The sequence below is a fragment of the Mesoplodon densirostris genome, chromosome 12 (assembly GCF_025265405.1).
Source record: "Mesoplodon densirostris isolate mMesDen1 chromosome 12, mMesDen1 primary haplotype, whole genome shotgun sequence".
Taxonomy (NCBI): domain Eukaryota; kingdom Metazoa; phylum Chordata; class Mammalia; order Artiodactyla; family Ziphiidae; genus Mesoplodon; species Mesoplodon densirostris.
In genome coordinates this window covers 102,971,910-102,980,387 of record NC_082672.1, presented here as the reverse complement: position 1 = coordinate 102,980,387, position 8,478 = coordinate 102,971,910, and the positions used below count along the sequence as shown (strand labels likewise).

The window sequence follows — 8,478 nt, the reverse complement described above, 5'->3', positions numbered from 1 at the left end:
TGGTTTACATGATCTAATGACTGTCTCGGCTCAAGGTTAACTTCCCTGGGAGAAAACCCATAAACCCAGAATCATCCAAAATAACCTGCACGTGCAGGGTGGAGACAGATTTGCTTGTCTCATTTTACATTCTTTCTGATTTCTGGGCCCTGGTGATTTATCTCCCGTGGAATGGAACAAGGAGGGGAACAAGTAGGGACAGTCCCTTCGAGCAGCGGCGGCATGCCTGGCATGTCCGCAGCCTGCTCTCAAGGCTGACTGCTTCCCACACATATGTTGGCTTGTTTAAGCCTCAAGCCCTCGATCCTTTGTTGAAATACAATAATTTCATTCCTATGGTTTTCAATACCAAAAACTCAACCTCCAGGAGGGCTAAAGTCTAATTTGTACTCCAAACCAAGTAGCAGTGCAGTTCGCTACTACTGAGGCTGAATCCATAAAGACTTCAAGACCACAACCAGAAGACAAGTTATTATATATAATACCCTAGAAGGCCTGAAACATAATTATCATATACATAGCTGGTCCTTCAGAGCTTTTTACCTATAACATGTTTTTTGATGAAAGTTATTTAATGTACTGGAGATAACTGTGACTTACTGATCAAATATTTGAATACTTATACTTACCTGGGATTTCATTTCTGCTGAAAGAAAAAGGAAGAACAGGACTCACCTAAAAAAAAACAAACTTTAGAAATGAAAGTAAAAACCGTATCACACAGTCTCACTTTTGGAAGCAGCATAGAGGGGCAGTCAACGGTAAAACACTGGTGAAATAGGTCAAAACTCTAGGACAAAAATCCATTATTATTATCGTCAGTGACAGTACCACAACTGTGCCCTTTATAATTAATAAGTACTCCTAAGAATCTTCATTTGGCACCAGATGATGTGTTGAAGAGAAACACTCTGGGAGGTTGTGAATCACACTTGGTATTTTGTTAGCCAAGTTACAGGATAATTTTTAAAGTGGGGGGAAGGGAAGAAGGAAACGGACCAGAAAAAGAATTGAAGCCATCATCTACAAACCAACAAAGCACTGAGAGTTCCAAACGTTATGTCAGACACTAAAGTGACTGATATAGGCTCAAGTGGTTTATAAAACCTATAAAAAGACTACACCAGCAAAGTCCCCATTTATCGGTAGAGTTCAGAAACTAAAACAAGGAATATTTTAGCTTAAAACCTTATCTCAAGAGAATCATATACACTTCACATGAAAAAAAATACCTGAAACCAAACATTTTTAAAAGCTCCAATACACAAGATATAAAGAAAAAAATTAATTCAGAAGACTCAATCAATCCATGATAATCACAAAACGGCTGGGCAATCTCTATCTCCCTTCCACACTAACCATCCATCCCCTGGGAGACCAAGGGAGATCAGACCTTCCAGACTTACCTTCCAGACCCTCCAGACACCTGGCTGCTGCAAAATTCGATGGAGACTCCTTGTGGAACAGCAGTTTCGCATCTCTTGGGTCTCTCCCTATCGTGATCATGCAGGAAGCAAGTCTGGCTGTGCTATTTCTTATCATTGTCTGTCACCCATCTGCACCATGATATTGAAAAAGTAGTTCCCTTTCCCCCAGAAGGTTGAGGCTCAGCTACAGGGATAATTCTCCTGGGCACACAGTCGTTATTTAGGCCGACTCAGTGACTTCAACAGGCTTAATCATGTGATCAGGTTTGTTGCCAGCTGCATAATGCTCCCACATCTGTAGATAGAGCCGCTCTAGTTCCATTGTGTATTGTTTGGTGTTGAACAGAGGGCTAGATGTTCTCTGCTTCCAGACTTTGCCACGAATTTTCTTCAGGTATTCGAGATCAGTTCCCAGTTTCACAGCTATCTCTTCATATTCTTGCCTATTTTTAGCAATCAGCTCAAGACAGCCTAAACAAGTGAGCTGGGAACCTGCAACTCGGGAAGCAAGAGTCTCTCCTGGCATAGTCACCATGGGGGTCCCTGCCCAAAGGACATCCATCCCTGTGGTGTGGCCATTACAGAGTGGAGTGTCCAAGCAGACATCAGCCAGCTGGCCTCTCCGAACATGTTCCTCTTTAGGAGCAACAGGGGAAAAAATGATACAGTTTGGGAGAAGGCCCACATTTTGTGTGTACTGTTGAATATTAGCTTCTCCTGCTGCTGGAAAACACAACAGCCACAGTACACTATTGGGAACACGCTTCAGAATATTTGCCCACATCTGCAAAGTAGATGGGTCAATTTTGTATAACTGATTAAAGTTACAGTACACAGTGGCATCTTCCGGTAACCCACACTGAGAACGTGTGGTTACAATAATGGTACGGGGAACCTCCTCTCCAGTGGCAGCCTTATTGTTGATCAGGGTAGTTGCCAGGCCATTGCTAATACTGAATCCATTCATTGTAATCTGAATTTGTCCTCTGTTAATCATTTCAATAACTGCTTCTGCAACAGTATTCATAGGAATGACAGGCATATTAAGAGCTGTATTACTGCTGTCTGCGCTGTCTTCTCCATCAGGACATTTCATCTTGACTATTTGCACATCTGATAGACTATCAAGAAATGCTTGGAGGTCGATGCCATTCAGCACAATCCGATTGTCATAAAGGTGCCCATTGGACTCAAAATCGATGACGGCTTTTTTCTTCAGGTGAGGGAACATATTAGCATGATCACCAATAAAGAATGTATGGGGCATATAAGCCAGTTTCTCAGAATACTGCTCAGCAACTTCAGCAGGTGACGTTTCCTGATCAGTGATGATATAATCCATGAAAAGCATGCCACTAGTCCCAGGGTACCCCAGCCACATTGCCTGAATAGGAGCTGGCCTGAGAGCAAAGAGTTCATTTCGAGCACCCCTGGTATAACCATTCATATTTACAAGGATGTGTATACCATCTTGATGGATGCGATCAGCTGCTTTCCCATTGCATGGAATCTGAGAAAGATCAGTGAAATGATTGGCTTCTGCCATCACCTTCGCTCGGAAGTTTGTGCCATCATGTGGGCTCAGGGCATAACAGAATATCTCAAATTTATCAGGATTGTGCATGCCTGGAATAGACTGCATAAGGTGAGAAGTAGGATGATTCCCAAAGTCAGAACTCACGTATCCTACACGCAGTCGACCATCACTGAGCTTCAAGTCTTTTGGATGTTCATACGGTGGTTTATGAAGGACACTTATATTAGCCAAGCAGAGGTTCCCATGCCTCTCAGCAATAGCCTTCCTGAAGCCATGAGGAAGAGGATAGAGCATACTATGTTGAGGCTGCACAGAAGGCAACCTATTCTTCTCCAACTGGTCAGCCACAATGCTGACCAACTTCTTCATTCGCTCATCATAGTCTGTCCAATCACAGACAACCTGCAGGCAATGAGCCAAATGACAATAAGCGTCAGGAAAATCAGGTTGAAGCTTCAGAACAGTGCGATAAGAAGCAATTGCTTCTGGAATATTCCCTGAATCCTGGTGAATGGAAGTCAGATTGCTGTGGGCATCCGCAAATGCAGGGTTGATCTGAACGGCACGAGTATAACACTGCAAGGCTCCCTGAACATCCTGCATCTCCCATAGAGTGTTTCCCATATTACAGTACGCATCAGCAAAGGTAGGACTGATTCGAATAGCCTCCTTATAATGCATCAGAGCTTCGTGCCGTTTCCCCTGCTGCTTCAATACACTTGTTAAATTTGAATGGGCATCAGCAAAGTCTGGGCAGAGCTCTAATGCTTTACGATACAAGCGAACTGCCTCTTCACTGTTTCCCTGTTCTCCTTTGATATTGGCTAGGTTATTCAGAGAGTCTGCATGGGTGGGACACAGCCGGAGAGCTGTATGATAACAATCTTCTGCTTCAGCAACACTGCCCTTCTCTTTGAGAGCGTTGGCTAGGTTGCAGTAAGCATCAGGGAAATGTGGTTGCAATTCAATAGCTCGCCTGTAGGTGTCTATTGCCACATCCATCAGGCCTTGCTCGTAGTATACACAAGCCAGGTTGTACCACTGCATGATTTGGACTCAAGCTTAGGGCACGAAGGTAAGCTGCCACAGCTCTGTCAAAAATCCGTGCCTCATTGAAGACATTTCCTAAATTGATATAAGCATCCAGAAAATTGGGGTCAAGGGTGACAGCCTTTTCAAAGTGATGAATTGCAAGCCAAATCTCCCCTTGTGCGTTGAAAACACAGCCAAGATTACTCCAAGCTACTGCAAAGTTCGGTTGCATCTCAATTGCTTTCAAATAACATGCCTTGGCTTCTTCTAAGCCACCCAGGGCTTTGAGCAGGTTCCCCAGGTCACTGCGAACACAGTACAAAGAAGGATTGTACTGAAGAGCAGAGATTTAAGCTTGTACTGCCCCTTCCATGTCGCCTGCTGCTACCAAAGCGGCTGCCAGGTTAATATAACCATCGATGAAATCTGGTTTGAGACGCAATGCATGCCGGTAATGCTCAGTTGCTTCCTGCAACTGCCCTCTTTCCTTGTACACATTCCCCAAATTTGAATAGGCTTCTGCCAGAAGAGGGTTCTGTTTAATTGCCAGAGTACTAAAGTGGGCAGATCTGTCCAGCCTTCGACACTGGAAGTGTATAGGTGAAAGTAATAAAAGTACACCAGTATTGCCTGGCTCTTGTCTCCAGAGCTGCATGCAGTGTCTCTCAGATGTCTCAAAATCTCCTGCCTGATATTCTCGATGTGCCAGCTCAGCTAACCCTTGGAAGGAAAGCATACGTTTTGTTGGTTCTGTGCTGTCGGCCACGTTACCCACGGAAGACGCCACCTGGAGTTTCTGGAGAGAGTGAAAAAAGGGGGTAATGGAGTCCCGCTGCCGCCACTACTGGCAAGAATGTTTCTAGTGGTAGCAAACACGAGCGCAGCAGCCGTACCACTGCTTTGGCATGCGTAAGCGGCGGCAACAGTTACAGGCACTGAACCTTAGGAACTGTGGTTGGCCATCTACCTCTCATGCTCTTGAAATCTTAATTCTTAACCCTGCCCTCTTCCACCATTTTTCTTCTAATCAGGGAATAAAAATTACCTATCCATTTGCCTTAGAAGAAATCAAAAATCAGTAGGCCAAACACTTTTTAAAATATTGTTTTCTGTCCAGTTGGAAATGAAATACATGATTGACTTTTCTTCATCATTCATATAGTCAACGTGGACAACATTAGGGCCGTGAATTTCAATACAGTAAGATGAGAAAATTTTAAATTGGCCTTCCCAAACCAATAATAAGTAACTGATGTTGTATAGAATGCTAAAATCTTAGAGACTGAGTTTGATATTTTAAAAGTTCTGCAAACATTAGCTAATTTCTCCTCATCAAATTTCTCATGCCTCAAACCTGAGTATTACTTTTTAAAAGATAAATTTATTTATTTTTATTTATTTATTTTTATTTTGGCTGTGTTGGGTCTTCAGTGCTGCGTACAGGCTTTCTCTAGTTGCGGCGAGCGGGGGCTACTCTTTGTTGCGGTGCCCAGGCTTCTCATCGCAGTAGCTTCTATTGTTGTTCCACAACTCTATGGGTTCCTTTTGAGGTCCTACGAAGAACCCTAGAAATTAGTTCATGTAATTATAGGTTTTTGAAAAATTGTCAAATGTGAGATATTTTAATTTCCATCAGGTAAGTCCAGCATCTATTTCTTTGTCAATTTTCCTTCTATCATATTCTGCTATGTTGGATCATCTTGGATTGGTCACAGGCTTTTTTGAAATCTGGATAAGGAGATGTTTTAAGTGAGGCTATTATGTGATTTTCAGACAGCACCATATGTAATTGACTATATAATATCCCATTACAGGAATAACTTCCAGTACTCTTACTGACTACCCTACTGACATAACTAGCACAAGACACAGAAGCGTAAGGACAAAAACCACCTTACAGTATAGCCATGTCTTGCACTTCACAGCTCTCAAAGCATGTGCGTTTGAAGAAGAAAAAAAGAACTGAAAAGTATAAAACCAGAAGTTATTCTGTGGAAAATTATTTCAATCATCAGGCATGTGAAAGATAAGTCAAAGATTCAGTTTTCTTCAATGCTTAGTCAAAACGGAAATTTCCTTCTGTCAAGAATATACTCCAGGGCTTCCCTGGTGGTGCAGTGGTTGAGAGTCTGCCTGCCGATGCAGGGGACACGGGTTTGTGCCCCAGTCAGGGAAGATCCCAAATGCTGCGTAGTGGCTAGGCCTGTGAGCCATGGCCACTGAGCCTGCATGTCCGGAGCCTGTGCCCCACAACGGGGAGAGGCCACAACAGTGAGAGGCCAGCATACTGCAAAAAAATAAATAAAACCAATATACTCCAGGGGCTTCCCTGATGGCACAGTGGTTAGGAAGCCACCTGCCAATGCAGGGGACACGGGTTCGAGCCCTGGTCCGGGAAGATCCCACATGCTGCGGAGCAACTAAGACCGTGTGCCACGACTATGGAGCCTTTGCTCTAGAGCCCGTGAGCCACAACGACTGAGCCTGCGAGCCACAACTACTGAAACTTGTGTGCCTAGAGCCTGTGCTTTGCAGCAAGAGAAGCCACCGCAATAAGAAGCCTGCACACCGCAACAAAGAGTATCCCCCGGTCGCTGCAACTAGAGAAAGCCTGCGCACAGCAACGAAGACACAACACACTCAAACATAAATAAATAAAAGAATATACCCCATCAATAATGTGTGTAATGGAATGGTGTGAATGAGTATTTTAGCAGAATTCCTGTAATGCACAAACCTATAGCAGTACTGAAATCAGTAATGCATTTATAATAGTAAATATTTATGAAGAAGTAATCCATAGAGGTTTTCTCAAAGTTAACAATGAACATTAATGCGACATTATCAATAATAAATTGTGACGCTGAAATAAACTTTTCTAAACTATTAATAACTAAAAGCAAACTCTAATCAACCATGTGAAAAGAAATCTATGTCTATAAACTACAAAGTTTATTTCTTAAAATTTTATTTCTAAAACACATAAACTGTCATATGAGGAGGCAGTTAAAGAATATATAGCTACAAGAGTGGGGAAAAAGTTTTATAGAGACACATCTGGCAGCAGTTCATTTTCAAATGTCATTTTTCTAGATTTTGTGACACCTACAGTGTTGATATTTGAAAGCATTAAAAAAATTGTATTTTGAAGATTTGCTACTTCCAGGTAGAGTAAAATATTTTGAAGCAAAACAACATTTCCACTGAGAAAAATTTTAAAAGCCAAATAAAATAGTCAGCCTTCAATCAAAAAGTTCTAGACATACCAAGAGATAGAATCATATGACTAAAATTCTAAGAAAAGAACAGATAATACACAAATATTTATATAAGATATTGTGTATATTTATCAGGAAAAGTCTTTATCAAGAAAAGACTTTAAAATCATCAGAATTAATATTACATTTTATTTATTTGTATATTTTATTTATATATAGATATTTATATATTTATATAAAGAACTTAAAGATAAAGCCCTAGTTAAGGCAGTGACCAAAGCAGTAGCAGTGGGAGTGAAAAGAAATGGTTATATTCAAGGATATTTTGTCAGTAAAAGTCCAAGATCAAATGTCTGACTGCATACATGGGATGGATAGACGGAGTGGGAAAAATCAAAGTGAACTATAGAGGTTCTAGTGAAGATGGGGTTGCCATCACCCAACCCAAGGGGTTGCGATCATCCCCAAGGTCTAGGAGACTCAAAGGGAAGGTCATGGTCGAGGAAAAGTTAATTGCTGGGAAAATAAGACTCCCAGTCTCTCCATCTCCTTATACTAGTTTTTTTTTAAACATCTTTATTGGAGTATAATTGCTTTACAATGGTGTGTTAGTTTCCGCTTTCTAACAAAGTAAATCAGTTATACATATATATATGTCCCCATATCTCTTCCCTCTTGCATCTCCCTCCCTCCCACCCTCCCTATCTCACCCCTCTAGGTGGTCACAAAGCACAGAGCTGATCTTCCTGTGCTATGTGGCTGCTTCCCACTAGCTATCTATTCCTTACACCAGTTTTGTTTTTCTGCTCATATATGTAGCAGCATTTCATTCAAGGGGAAAGTCATTGATCTGCCTGGTCAAATTAAACACCATAGTTCAAGGCACATTTACAGTGGTTAGTTCCTCCACAATTTAGAAAGTAACGTTCACAGTTTCCCTCTTCCTACACTGTGGAACACATTGGCCATTCCTCCAAAGTTTCCACTCCATAGAGTGGACCAGAGATGACGTTAGCCCAGAACTGAGAGCTTGGCATGAGATGATGTCAACCCCACCTAGAGCTCTGGCATAAGTTATGACCCAACCCAGCTCTACAGAGAGTTCTGCATGGAATCTTGTCTCAGCCATAATAATGTGATTCTGTTTTTCATTTGGTTTTCTTCTTTGCTTAACTTTCCCTGGCCACTCTGACAAACAAAATTTCAGGCAATCCTGGGCCACTCACTAACTTTATTCCATCAAATGTTATCCAGATTCCCAAGA

At 41.9% G+C, this 8,478-nt stretch overlaps 1 pseudogene; it reads right to left on the bottom strand.

The window, feature by feature from the left end:
- Nucleotides 1-1,647: 1,647 nt before the first annotated feature.
- On the bottom strand, nucleotides 1,648-7,710 carry LOC132499912 (UDP-N-acetylglucosamine--peptide N-acetylglucosaminyltransferase 110 kDa subunit-like; annotated as a pseudogene).
- Between the last annotated feature and the right edge of the window lie 768 nt (nucleotides 7,711-8,478).